The sequence below is a fragment of the Cebus imitator genome, unplaced genomic scaffold, assembly GCF_001604975.1.
Source record: "Cebus imitator isolate Cc_AM_T3 unplaced genomic scaffold, Cebus_imitator-1.0 Scaffold514, whole genome shotgun sequence".
Lineage (NCBI taxonomy): Eukaryota > Metazoa > Chordata > Mammalia > Primates > Cebidae > Cebus > Cebus imitator.
The window spans coordinates 86,206-101,290 of NW_016107829.1; positions in this window are offsets into that span (position 1 = coordinate 86,206).

A 15,085-nucleotide genomic window follows, 5' to 3' on the forward strand; every position below is an offset into this window, starting at 1 on the left:
CCAGATGTAGGTGATGGGGAGGAAGGCAGCAAATCACACTGCCATGTGTGTTCCTATGCAACAATTTTGCATGTTCTTCACATGTACCCCAAAAACTAAAATACAATAAAATAAAATAAAAAAAATAAAAATAAATAAAAAATAAATAGTTAAAAAAAAAGAAAATTCCCCATCGTATTATAATGTTCTTGAAGAGGGAAAATATCGATGCCCTTCACCACTGCATCCCCCAGGCCTAGTAGAGATGGTCACCAAACAGTTTCAGAAGAATGAATACAGAGCTCTAACTCCTACTCCCTCTCTTCAGAGCTCTTTCGCTGTATTCTTGAACTGGCAGTGTAGGGTCATGTGGAAGAAATTACCAGTAGTATCTGGTTTTAGTTTACCAACATCTTGATTTTTTTATAAAAGTTAAATTTTAGTTCAATCATATCACTCTATGAGACAATATCATTGATCAGTGATTAAAGAAATTGTGTCAGATTACATGTGGTTTTTATGTGAAAGCAGTTTAACATCTCTATGGGAGTTTGGCATTTTTTGGCCTCCATTGGATTTTAACATGCTTCTGACTAACAGCCACTTGCCTTCACAGGTTATCTGTTTAGACTCTAGATACACTGGCTTAATAGAAGGCAGTTTTAGAAAATTTGGGATTGGTAGGATGATGCCAAAGAAAATAATTAGACTTTAATCTGTCAAATTACTTTGTATTTATAACTTTTCTTCATAAGCCTTGTGTTTCATTTTTTATAAACAGCAAAGTTCATTTCATTTCTTGTATTTCATCACTGGATGCAAATACACAAACACTCCCAATACTCCCTTACCAAGTAGATACTGAAATGTAGTATACCTCTTGCAGGAAAAAGCAAGAGGTCACAGAGTATACTTTTTTCTCTCTCTTCAGCTCCTCTTATAGGCCTGTCCTGATTTCTTTCAGGCCTATTTTCAGCACTGCTTTCAGCTTTATGTAATTCTAATGGTTCTTGATTTCCTTGAACTCCGCATTACACGTTGTTAATGCCAAATAAATGTTTTGCCATTCTTGTCACCCGGGCTTTCGAACTGGGTTTGTGTGCATTAGTGAGTCCAATGGCAAAATCTCATTTCTCTGAATAGCTTTACAATTTCGTGCACCTACCATAAAAACAAGCAAATTGACACCCTGCCAGGAGTAGCCAGAGGAGATCTTAGAAAGAGAGTTCATAATGACACTGTTGCCATATTGCACGCCTGTAAATAATTCATTAAGTCAACCACCCTTTTGTTTTAAGCAAACACAAGCAGATGCCTTTTTAAACTGGATGCAGACAACAGTCTTCAGAAATACATTATTGTAATATGACACTTAAAAAGAATAACATGTTTGCTTTATTGATTTTTGCAGTAGTAATACACAGTGATTACTTCTGTTTTCCATTTTATCTTACTCATGGGCTTTGTCTGCTGCTCTTATTATTTTATACTTGTGTGAATATGTGTGAAATTTTATTATTAAGAACAAGAGTATGGAAAGGTAATGAGATCATTCATTATCGAAGAAGTAAAACCAGGTGATTTTTCTGATCAACGCTATTTGCAGGTCTGTGATGTTAGCACCATAATCACGACACTACTGACTGATTGACTAAAAATAATGTGTGTAACTAAATTATTTGAATAAATGGAACAATTTCCCAAAGGCCAGCATCTCTATCATATTTCAAAGATTGATGAGTTATTGTCTTTTAGATCAACCAATGTACATATGAGTCAAATAAAGTTTAGGGCCAAAAATCATTATGTTTATATTTTCTAAAACAGAAGATTTATCTGCACTGACAGGACATTTTACTTCATGAATTCATTAATTTATTAATATTCCATATTGTTCCAGGAAATATTTTGTCTGATTTACTCCTTGAAATGGTCATTTAAAAAATATCTGTACCCAATAAGCTGACTCGTGTTGATTATTGAAGTAGTTGACAATCTTTGCTGTACATTAGAATCACATGTGGGAGATTTTACAGAACACATATGCCCTGCTTCCAGGGTCTACATTTAATTGGTTTGAATAGAACTCAGGCAATACATTCTGTAAAAGTTCCCCATATATTTCTTATGTGCAGACAGGTTGAGATTACTGCAAATGTCTATTGACTAGATATTCTCACTTATTTGGGGATAGTCATCATAACGAGAAAATTTTGAATATACTTGAACCTACTTATTAGCACACAGTGGGTTATAATTGTTATTCCCCTAAAGATATATATATTAATATAGAATGCTATAACTGGAAACAAAATTGGCTATGTGGCTTTTCCACTGTATAGATGAACAGAAATCCCAGATCAGAATGCTAATTATGGCAAGTCCAAAGTAGAATCCACATATCTCAGAATTCTGCTCGAGTTTTTATTTCATTATACTTAATTAAACTTAAATTTTTGATTGGCCAAAGGTGAGATATCTATTTATCTATCTATCTATCTATATCATCTATCTATCTATCCTTCTTTCATCTATTTTAAATTGTTGGGTGTAATCTAGGCAGGTTAAGAGGTATAGAGAAAAAGAAGCAACCAAAGGTCTCTAGAGAAATAAGAACTAAATCTATTTCTGAGAACAGAGAGGTGAAATATTGAGGAGGAAGAAGAGCCAAGGATCAGCTACCAAAGTAGAATCCAAACAGTATGATAGCACAAACCCAAGATAGAGTCTAGAAAACAAGAAATCAGAGTTTAGACAAAAAGTTTAGGAACAGGTACAAAATCACAGCAATGATAGTAGAAACTGTTTTGGCTCTTAGACCTAATGAATTGCGTGCTTTCTTTGTAAGCTCAGCTGAGATTCAGAATGTGGGTTGGCTTGGGTTGTAGGCAGAGTTAAGGTAATATGCCTGGCTAGAGTTAGACAGAGACAGGGTGGAGGAAGCTGTTGTTGATAGTCAACACAGCTCAACAGGAACTTCTCTACCTAATACAGTCCTTGCAGGAGACCCTAGTAAAGGGAAACCCTAACCAGATGTTCTGATTATCACCATTAGTGAATAGATTGGAATATTAGTGCAGGGTTTATTGGTTCCTCCATGGTGGTTAAAATTAGTGCCAGATGGCTCTCCTGACCCATACCCTGTTTTCTGTTCTCATCTATTAAAAAAATAATTAAAACAAAAATTTTAAAGGATCTGCTATTACTGTCACTTCAAATTCTGATATAATATTCATTTCAGTAGGATTATTATTAATGTTTATTGTTCTATAGCTCTAATGCATTGTGCATGCACTTCACTTCCTTGATATTAATCTAATGAAAGAACTTTATCTCTTTTTGTTTGTAATAGCCTATAGTGTCCATTTTTCTTCCTGAAAAACAGAAGTCTTAGAAGTGAAATATTGTTGGTGAACTGATAGAGACAAAATAGAAAATTAACTACATTTATTTTTTAAATACAAGGAATAAGTATGTAATCTCTCTAGACATTTTATAATTTAAAAATAATTTCATATTTAAAAGGACTCATTCTATGATATTTATAAAGGATTTTCAATTGTGTGTTCATATAGTCATCGTCTTCCAGAAAAAAGAACTTAGATAACATTATAATAACCTTTGGCATAAAACTGCATAAATTAGGAGAAACCCTCCTCAGTTTACTCTTACCCAACTACCCCCTTGCAACTTATAATTACACATAAGTAGCTGTTTCTCATTTCTTTGAAGAAATTATATTGTATAGTCTTATAGAACTCAAAGCTTCAAATATTCAGGTGGCCCATCTGAAATGGTCTATCTAAACGAGCAAACTTTGTTACAATGCGTTTAGTTATTTAGATAAATATTTAAGAATTACACAATTTATTTTAGCCCTGGGCATTAGAAATAGGCTAATCTTGATGGAGTTTGAAATTGTATCACTTATATGAGATCTGTACTTTTTTTCCTGAGAGCAAGAAGAATAAGCACTGAAATCTCTTTCAGAAAGATTTACAGCATTAATAACTCCAGGCTATTTTAAGTCACAGTCAATCTTCATGGAAGAAGTACAGAGATTATACAACAATTCTTTTATTTTTTTCCTCCTAGAATTGCAAACTGACATTTCACATAGAAGTTATTTGACAAAAACAGTGCATTCACACTTCAAGAATATGCCTAAGGTCATTACTTTCTCTTAGTTTTACTCTTTCCATCTGTGCTTGAATGCTCAATGAAAAAAAAATAAAATAAAAGGTACTTCATTTAATTTATCAAGCCCTAGCAGGGCCTGAAATAGAAACTTATTTGGTAGTCTGAAGTACACAGTTGTCTACATAAACCCAATGGACTCTCAGTTTTGTGGGGACAGACTGGAAGCCTGAAGATAAGAGGCAGGATCTAAAGATCTATATAGAAATGTCCACAGCAACATTTATCCATAATAGTTAAAAATTGGAAACATTCCTGGTGTTCATAAATAATGAATAAACAAATTTCGGTATAATCATAACAGAATATCCCTCTGCAATAAAAAAAAATTAAACTACTGATACACCAAACAACATGCCAATTGAAATAAGATTTACACAAGAGTACATACTGTATAATTCTGTTCAAAGGATGTCCTAAAGAAAACTGATCTACAGTGGGAACAAAAATAAGAACAATGGTTGCTTCTGAGGGGCCGATGGTGGGTACTGACTAGGAAGGGGTGTAGGGAAGTTTCTGGAGTGATGGTAATATTTAATATTTTGATAGTTCTGGTAACATGGACACATAAACTTTTCAAAACACAGAATTCACATTTAAGATATATGCTTTTTATTATTAATTTTAGTCATAAGAATAAAACTGTAAAGAAATGTTGAATTCTCGCTAATACGCCTAATGAAGAATTGAGGGAAATGTAATAATACCTGCAATGTACTTTAAAATGCATCAAGAAATAAGATGGATTAATCAATATCTAGGGGAATGGGCAGACAGATGAGTAAGAAATAAAGCAATACAGTAAAATGTTAATGGTAGAATCTAGATGATGAGTATACAGATGTCCATTACAATACTATTTTAACTTTGCAGCATGTTTAAAATTTTTTATAATCAAAATTTTTTAAAATGGGAGAAAAAGCTCAATCTTGAAAGAAAAAGATCTATAATCTAATGGTGATTATGTCAAGAAATCTTAGTCTGCTGATGTGCCATTTTATATATTTAATTATATGAAGACATCACAAAACAGCATTCAAGTATTAATATTCATCTGAGGAACACTGAATTTCTCATCATGCACGTCTTCATTGTGAACCTTACTGAGCTAAATAAAATTCCACAAAGTCATTTATCCACACAATACAAACATGTCCCTAGATTTTTATTTTAAATTATACCCTACTAACTGATGATGTTATTTTTTTAAACTAGAAACCAAAAAGGAATGAAAACATTCTTAGTACTAGAAATGCCCTAATGGTTACTAATACGTTTATTGCTTGATTTTTAGCTAAAAATGATGTTTGACTTTCTGGGAAAAAAAAAAAAAAGTTTTAGTTACTTTGTGGAAACAATCATCCAGAAATCTTACAGGTTCTTTCTATGACAAAAAGTAGGGTCATGGGGTCATGGGTATCCTCAACGATAAGTGAAAAATACTTAGGCTGATTTATCTAGAGTCTGGCTTGTCTTAACATGATTCCTTCAAACATCTTATTACTAAGTTGCTGTTTAGTTTTCTGTAGGTTATTGCCATCTGCAATTTTCATTGCTTTTAGAAAATGAAGGACAGTACGTGAACTTTGGGTTGATGGATAGTAGAGTCACATATTTGCAAAGTTTGTGACAAGAGTGACAACTCAGGACATTGTTCATTGTAGGTCAAATTCAACATACACTGCTCATTCTAAATGTTTCCTTTGATCTAGATTTATCTGTTGCTCAATATAGGATCTTACCATATATAATATGGAATCTTTGTGCAATATTGTATCTGACCTTAAAGCCTCCTTGGCTCCTCCCTACCTGCATCTCTACCCTGCAAGTCAAGGATGGAGCAATTTTAGCAGCAACTGGAATCTTTGCCCTCAGTTTGTGCTGGTTTGTTGTTGATGTAGTGTAAATAATGTGCAGTTGCTTTGCCATGACTTCATGATACAGTTAGCTACACACTCATCAAGAGCTAAGAAATTGGATGCAAATTTACTGATAATCATATCAATTTATGCCACTTCACTTTTTTTCTATCCATTACAGCCCAGCACTTTGGTGGTGGATAGCTAATCTGTTATCTTTTTCTTTCTTTCACTTAATGTATATCTTAATGAGAACAAGAACTGATTTCATGGTTGCTATCCTTTCAGACCCTTTCCCCTAAATTTTCTATGCCAGAGACATAGGACTGACTGAATCAAGAAAAAGTCTCATCAAGCAGAAGAAATAGCAACTAATGTGTTATTTATGTGATACGGTGTTTTTTTTTTTTTTGCATGTTTTCATTTTTTATTTTTATGAAAAAAGAGTTGGAATGCCAAAGATGGAGAGTCTCAACACATGCTCCATTTAATCTCTTTGATTGTTAAAAGTCAGACTGTTAAAAAAAATAAGTGTTGTTTTTAGTAGGAAAATCTAGAGCTGCTATACAAATCAGCTGAAATAGTATTCAGTCTCTACAAATACCTTGTAATAGATCCAAGAAGAAAAAAAAACATTCTTCTTATCTGTCATTTTCACTAATGCCATGAACCTCGAGTATATGAGTTACATGTGTTTCTTTATCTTATTCTGTCCTTTACTTTTCTTGTTTCCTTGTTTATAAATACAAGTTTCTACACTGGTAAAAAAAAAAAAAAACCTACATGATTGTTCTGATTTATTTCACTCCAAGTTTATGTCTATGCTTACCATTTTCATGTGCATTCACACAAATCTTCTGTTCAATTAACCATCTGGAATAAAGAGTCTTTCTTTTCTGTAATATTTGGTATATTAGGGACTTAAGTTTTTCTCTGTTTTATCGTAATCTGAATTTTCTTTGTTGGTAGTATATGTTACTTTTTTTTGCAAATTTTATACTCCTATAAAAATCTTTTTTCTCTAACATGACATTTTAAAACTAGAAGAGACCTTTGAGACGCCTAGACCAAAATCTAAAACTCCTTTTTCTAATTACAAAGAATGAGTCCTGGAGCCGTGAAGTCAACCTGAAACCCATATATCCTGACTGCCTATCTAGCTCTTTTTGTAGGGCTGTGTATAATCTCAAACTATTCTTATTCCTCAGCTTCTGGCTTTAGTCTATAGGTAAGGCAACTATTAATTTTCTATAGATAAAAGAGTTATGTACACTCAAATTTTGAAGAATTTCCTTGGAATTGATTTTTCTCCTCCAGTCCAAGAATAACACTTGGAAGCTAAACTTGTTAAAGTTATTTGAATGGCATTGTCTAATTCTGTCTCTCTTTCGTTGCTCTGTCCCTTCCCCCTTTCTTTGCTCCCTTGCCTTTTCTCATCCCTCTCTACTCCCCTTTTGTCTTCCTCTGTCCCTATTTCCCCCACCCCTCTTTGTAAAAGCTTCCAGAGTTTGATCACCAAAGTTGGTGCAACAAGTTTTGTTCCTGTTTTAGTTCACAGCTGATTGTCATGAGCCATTATACTTATGACTCTTGAATTGTATTGCTCCTTCAGTTGTGTGAAACCCTACTAAAGCAGCAGTTTGTACTCTGGTGATGGCAGCAGAATCGTGTGTTGTTTTCTGAAAGATGTGGTGAGATGGAAGTACTGAAAGTGTGCTACCACTCTGGCATGACACATTTCCCTTGCTAGTTCATATATTTCTTCAATAAGATGTTATTAGACAATCTTGAGGAGCTAAGACAAAAGATGATGTGATTTGGGATCTAGTGAAATGCCAAACTGCATCTTTCAGAGTTTTGCAGATAGAACATCATTCATTCATTATCTATTCGAGGAATTACTCTGTGCCAGGTACTGTACTAGACATTAATGATACAAAGATGGATGAGGCACAGATTCTGCTTTGAGAACTCATGCTTCTTTAGGATGACAGGGAAGTAAGCCCAGGTGATATGTAAGGTCAGGAGTGGGACATATCACTCAGCAGAGGAAAAGGGGGGACTTAAAATACTATGATTCCTAAAGGAGGTCACACTTAAACTGACTTCAAGGATGAATAACAGCATGTAAAAGACAGAAGAGAAATCTAGGTGGATGAATATCATTTGCAACAAACTGGTGTCATGACAATAAATACTCTTCCTGTTCCTGCACTGAACAAAAATTTATAAATTTTAGGCAATGTTTTTCAACTCCCCAAACAAGGTAAGGAAATTGCAATGATGTCCGCTGTACCAAAGAATCCAGCTACAGAGTTCTAAGCCCGGTCCCTGTTTATGTCCAATTGGATAATTTCAAAAGGTATTATTTGCCACACTTGCTCTATTCACCACTTTTTCCTCACCAAACATACATAATCAGAAGCTGACAGTGGAAGAGATGGGGGAAGGACACAAAGGGGAATACAATGGAGAAATGACTGAGCATGGAGGCAGCAGTCCAGAGCCCACCACAGCTCCAACCCTCTCTCAGGCTCTGATCTTGAAAATAGCATAGAAACCCTCTGAACTTCAGTCCTCTCAATTCTTAATTGGAGCAGAACAATATCTTTACTTCTTGACAACATAATGGAAAATGACAAATGAGAAATAAGGAAGTAATATAGAAAGTGCACAGCATTACACAGATATAAGCTATTACTATCTATATAGGGTACATATAATAGCCCTGTCTGTACAAAAAGAATGCACATACTCATCTATATGCCTAGGTAATGAAGGACGCATGTGCTGTTTCCCAAACTGATAAACCCCATGTCTGTTCAGTACGCAGGTTCTGTTCATTTCCTTTAAGTTCTTCACATTTGTGACAGTTAATGTTCACTTTCGCTGTTAGTTCTGAGATTGTATGATTCACTACCATACTCCCTGCACCTACTAAACTGCCTGGGAATATGCTGAAGGGGAAGAACCAACATAGTTCTCAGTAAATATAGTCTGACCAAAGAATGGAGATTTTAAACCTGAATTATATAAAGGGACCAACATTTTGCTAACTTCGAAGACATAATATTTTAATTGTACACAAAGCAATATTTGGTTAAAGAGATTAATTTCCAGTGGATTGTCTTACATGGAACTTTTGGCCAGCTATGATCCTTTCTGAACATGCATAGGAGTATTCTTAGACACATTCTGTCTCTTCAATGCACAGTTGATAGATATCTATAATATAGATTTATGGCATTTGACTAGGTTCTGTGCAGAGAAACAAGAAGCATTTAATAGGAACCTCCCACGCATATAAAGTTATCTGGCCATACAAATCAATGTGTGTTCAAGTGTACAATGAGGAGTTCAGGCCAAAACAGTACAGTAGTTTAAAGGAGGAAAGACACGGGCTAGTCGGGGAACGATTTCATAGTGCAATAAAATAATAGCTAATGTTTATTGACTACTTGCAAAGTGCCAGACATTGCTTAACTCTTTTAAACATATTAACTCATTTAATGCTCACAACACTTGACTTAGGTACCATTATAATCTCATTTTAAATTCAAGGAAATTAAGGCTGAATGTGGCTTAGTAACTTGCAAATTTCCATAGCAATAGAGCTGAATCCGAACCTAGGCAGTCTTACTCGAGTACCTACACTCTAAATTACTATAATATGCCTCCTCCAATAAACCTTCAAAGCTGAGTCAGAGGAAAAAACAAATAAGAATTGGGGAAGAGTGAGTAAGAGCAAAGGCGTGGAGGTAGGATAAGAATAGCCCAGTCAGAATGCAGGTGTATTAGGCCATTCTTGCACTGCTATACAGAAATACCTAAGACTGGGTAATTTATAAAGAAAATAGGTTTAATTGGCCTTGATTCTGCAGTCTGTACAGGAAGCATGGTGCTGGCATCTGCTCTGCTTCTGGGAAGACCTCAGGAAACTACAATCAGGGTGGAAGGTGAAGGGGAAGCAGGCACCTCGTGGCTACAGCAGGAACAAAGGGGTCGGAGCTGTAGACCTTTAAACAACCAGATCTCATGAGAACTCACTCACCATTGGGAGGACAGTACCAAGTGGATGGTACTAAGCCATTCATGAGAAATCTGCCTCCGTGATCCAGCCACCTCCCACCAAGCCCCACCTCCAACATTGTGAATTACAATTGAACATGAGATTTGGGTAGGGATATAAATCCAAACCTTATCAGGAGGATTACAGCTGAGGAATAGCAGAAGTCTGATCTGGAAAATTCAGATGAGCTGAGACTATAAAGCCTTGAAAGATAAACTAAATTTATCTTTAGTTTATCTAAATTAGAGACTGATTCCTGAGAGTTCAGCCCAGTTTGAATACATTAATACAGAGATGTGCAGAGGTCTGCAATAGAATCTGTGCTTTCTGGACTTTGAGGCAATCTTTGTTTTTCCAGAAAGAAGAGCATGCCCATCTCTGAACACTCTACTTTGGCTGCCTCAGCACCACCCTTTGCCCTCTTCCTAACAGCCCTGATTCCCATTTGGACATCCATCAGGCTCCATGGCTGGAGAGGGTGAACAAGACTTTGGACTCTCTGGCAAGAGAGATACTCAAATCTGCATTACCTTCGGACTTTTCCTTGAGGTCCTTAGACAAGGGATGAGGTTGAGTGTAGAAATATGAGGCCAGAGGAGCTAGGCCAGGAAAAAACCCAGCACGTAGGGTAGAGCACAACAATGAGAACGAGAAATGGAGCTCAGACTCTCATGATATTATTGACCTATGAAGCCCATATGCCTGATGCCCACCCAACTCTAAACTTTTCAGAAAGGTGAACCACTATATTCTCTTTGTTATTTAAGCAGGTTTGAGTAGGTTATTGATTACTTACAATAAAATAATAAGTAATATAATGCTTCATGCTAAGGATTTCACCTTGATTTTACAATAACTAGAAGCTCTGTCTGAGCTGAGAGACACAGCTCATAACATTGCCTCCTTCATTTCATGACCCGCTCTTCAGGACATCACCCAGACAAATCCCAATGATTTTTCATAGTTCAGCCCTGAAGCCTCAAATCCCAAGTCAGTATCTTCTTTCACAGGACTACTGACGTCTTTGCAATCTGGAGCTTATAAAGCCACTGGGGTGACTGAGGAATAGCTGTATATCATCCCCAGGGTTTTCACATCAAAGGACCCAGTGGAGGCCTCATCCTGTTCAAAATGACAAATTAAAATGAATCCCAGAGCTTTATTCTCTAAGAACATAAGACATGTTTTCTTTTTGAACATTTCATTGCACTGTCTTCAGAATCAAGCTCTCTAAAGAATGTTATTATACCTTGAGCTTCTTGACACATTTCCTAATAATTTGAAGCTTCTGACATTTATACAATAAAAGATTGCGCTCTCTGCAAAAGAAAAAAAAAATCAATGAATCTTTTTGGCAATCATCCTAAATCTGTAGAGATTAAGTTCACTTCCCAGACATTGCTATTTCATATCAAACACAGAGTCACGCAGTATAATTAAGATAGTTGTAGAACCATAGATTTCATGCCTTAGCTGTCTGCTTTAAACTATCTTGGGAAGTTCAGAAATAATAGGGAAGCTACATCTTAACCAGAGTAATTACATTTGCTAAGCAGAATGGGATGAGCAAGGGCTATGTAAAAGAATAAAATAAATCCACCACAAAACCAAGAACTTCTATATTCATTCTGATATATAAACCTTGCTGATAAAGAAAAAATAAATAAAGCGAATAAAAAAAAGAAAGCCTCACCTCCAGTTACAACTCCCAGGAGGACAGTAGATATTATTCCCTACTGAGTTGGTACTTACCACACAGAGCCTGAACAATTCATACAGAAAAATAAACCATAACATTCCTGTTTATTATTACTTTAGCTGAGAGGTGGTGACATTAAACAGTTCTGCACTGCTGCTATAAATCAGCAGGCTAGAGATGTTCTCAGCATGGGACTAGGACTCCTTGGAAACCACTCTCATCAAAGCAACCAGCTGTCAGAATTCTTCAAATTAAACTGTTATTACAGTAGTATTCATTAGTCAGTTACTGGCTATTAAGATATTTTTATATCAGCACCATTGACATTGGCTGTTGCTTTTTAATATGCAAGTTATATATAAACATGATTCAGTGGCTCATGTGAGGATGACAGCCCCTATTAGAGCTTGGTGTCCCCTGTCTAAAGGCTGCTGCCAAGGGTTGCTGTCTTATCTATGCACACATGAGTTTCTCTGGAAGTTGGATGTTTGTTCTGGTGGTTGGAGTGGGGAGAGGGCTAGTAATAATATATTTCAACACTACTATTTGCCCAGAAAAGTGATAGCTCAACATCAGAAATTATAACTCTTGAAGCTGTTACTGAGCCCTTGATGACAGTGGTTTATGCTCCTCCAACTTGACAGTTTGGGTTTCTGTTTTGTCTGAGACACTGGGCATGTGTTTAACCTTTGCCTGAAATCCAGAATTAAACAAAGGATGTAAAATGGAATACGCAGAGAAGTGAGGAGAAGAATCAGTCTGCAAGCTCTGGTAGAAAGAAAAAGTATGGCAAGTACTAATTTAAACAGTGTTCTCAGCATCTGGAAAAGTTCTTAAGCCTCAATTTAGTTTGAGGGCAAATTTAACCTAAATCATTTTATTCCAACAGGAAAAAAACCATATACTAAATATTAACTAGCTTAGAAAGATTAATATAATACTTACATGCATACCACAAACTCATTCACACATGGAAACCACAGAGTTTTTACTTTACCCCAATCCTCACTTTAATCTTCACACGGCATAGAGAATACTGGTCTAATTGAAATAGAGGGAATTCAGTCCAAATTGCTTATTTTGTAGATGACAAAAGTGAGACTCAATGGATTAGTTTACTGGTATCAGCCTTAATTTTCTTTCCTCCTCTCCATTTTCTAAAACATGTTGGAGCTTCCTCCTCCACTTGGAAGATAAGCCATTTCCTGATCCTCAGACCCCTGAGATGCCAACAGACAAATGCCACAAATCAGGGCTGTTGTTATTCTTGCTGTTGCTGTTGTTTCTTCTGAAGATCCAGTTGTTACCCATTTACCAGCACACCTTTGGTTCACTGCTAAGTCTCTTTCCTGCATCCAGACCAGGGAGAGTGTGCGCCACTCATGAACATGGCCACAACCAACTCCCTGAAGTTCATTTATTAAACAAATATTTACTGACTGCCTACCTTATTTTAGAGACTTTGTCCACCTCCTACCATTGTGCAGAACAAGGGCTGAAATTCAGCCCACTGTCTGCCTGTAGACCTCACAGGAGTCTTAAGATTGTGAAAAATGTGAAAACACATTTGTCTAAATCTCTCAAAGAGATTCATAGAACTATGGGCTTGTTGGATGCACTCTACAGCTTGGTGTCTGTCAAGAGGGATGCTTTTTTTTATTTACTTAAAGGGACATTCTGGGCCAACAATGCACCCTGAATGCTGTGCATATGCTGAAGCCACAGGAGTGTGCAAGTCCTGGCTGCAAAGCTCACCCTCCAGAGTGAGAAGAAAAGGAACATGATAATTTCAGAATGTGACATCACCTTGAAGCAAAGCCACCAAGATGTGAGAGAAAGGTGGAGGTAGTGGGAGGGGTCCTGCTTTGGAGCAGGAGTTCAGGACTGGTCTCTGTCTGTGTAAAGAGCACTCCAAACAGAGAGAATGAGCAAGTTCCCAGAGTGAAAAGGAGCATGTGTTACTAATGACAGAAGACAGCCCATGTTACTTGGAGCAGAGTGAGAAACACGGAAGGGTACAAGTTGGGGACAAAGAGGTAAACAGGGGCCCTAGTTGTCTATGAAATTGAAGTTAGATATTCTTTGAATAATGGGAAGCTATTGGAATGTTTTAAGCAGTAGAGTGGTTTGCGTTTTTAAAAGATCATGCAGGCTTTCCTATGAAAATTAGATTGTAAGGAAACAAAAGTATACTCAAGAGACCAGTTACAAGGCTGGATGCCTCTCTCCCCACACCTGAATGCACACTTCCTAAGATGGGGCTTCTCCTTTGAGTTTTAATTTTTATGTATTTTAAAATCTTATCCCTGAACCCCAGCCCAGACTTCCTGACTTAACCACCACTACCAGTCCAAGACCCAACCTCCACCTCCGAAAGCTCATGTTTGGTTTTCTTTGAATTAGCTCTCGATTACTGTTCATGAACAACATTTCATATCATGGAGTCTATACTAGAACAAGGCAAAACATAATTAAGAAACACAGGGCATCAAAGACAAGCAGCAAGAGAAAGGAAAAATAATCCTGGTATATGCCAGATTCAATTTTGAGTCTGAGACTAGATTTCACACTGGGGTTATTAGCCTTTGTTAAATCAAGTTTAGCTTAAAGCTGCTTCCTTACATATTTTAAGTTTGGCCTAAAGGTTTCTCTGTACAACATGAACTATAGCCTAAATGGGAGTGTAAACGGACTATAGTCTAGGCTGTGCCAATCACCAACTTTTGACCAATCAAATGTGGCCAAAAGTTCAAACGGTGTGCAAATAAGACAAATGCCAAGCTATAACCAATCCAACTGTTTCTGTACTTCACTTTAGTTTTCTGTACATCACTTCCTTTTTCTATCCATAAATCTTCCACTATGTGGCTGCCCTGGAGTCTCTGAGCCTACTGTGGCTCGGGACGCTGCCCGACTTGCAAATTGTTCATTACTCAAACTCTTAAATTTCATGTGACTGAAATTTTTCTCTTAACATCTTTCAGGCCTAAAGATCCCTTTCCTAAATCGGTTCTCAGTCCTGGAGGCATGTTGTTGTCACTTGAAGGACTTTTTAAAATACCTGTGCCTAGGTTCAATTCCAAGAGTTTCTGAATTCATCGGTCTATGACAGAACTGTGACATTGGAGTACTTTTAAATCTACCCAAATAAATTTAATAGATAACCATGGTTGAAATTATGCTTCTAAATGCATAGGCATTTAGCCAGGAAAAAAAGGAAAACTGATATTTGAAGCAATAGCAGCAAGACCGTCTCACCCTTGAGCCTGAAATGAGGAACAG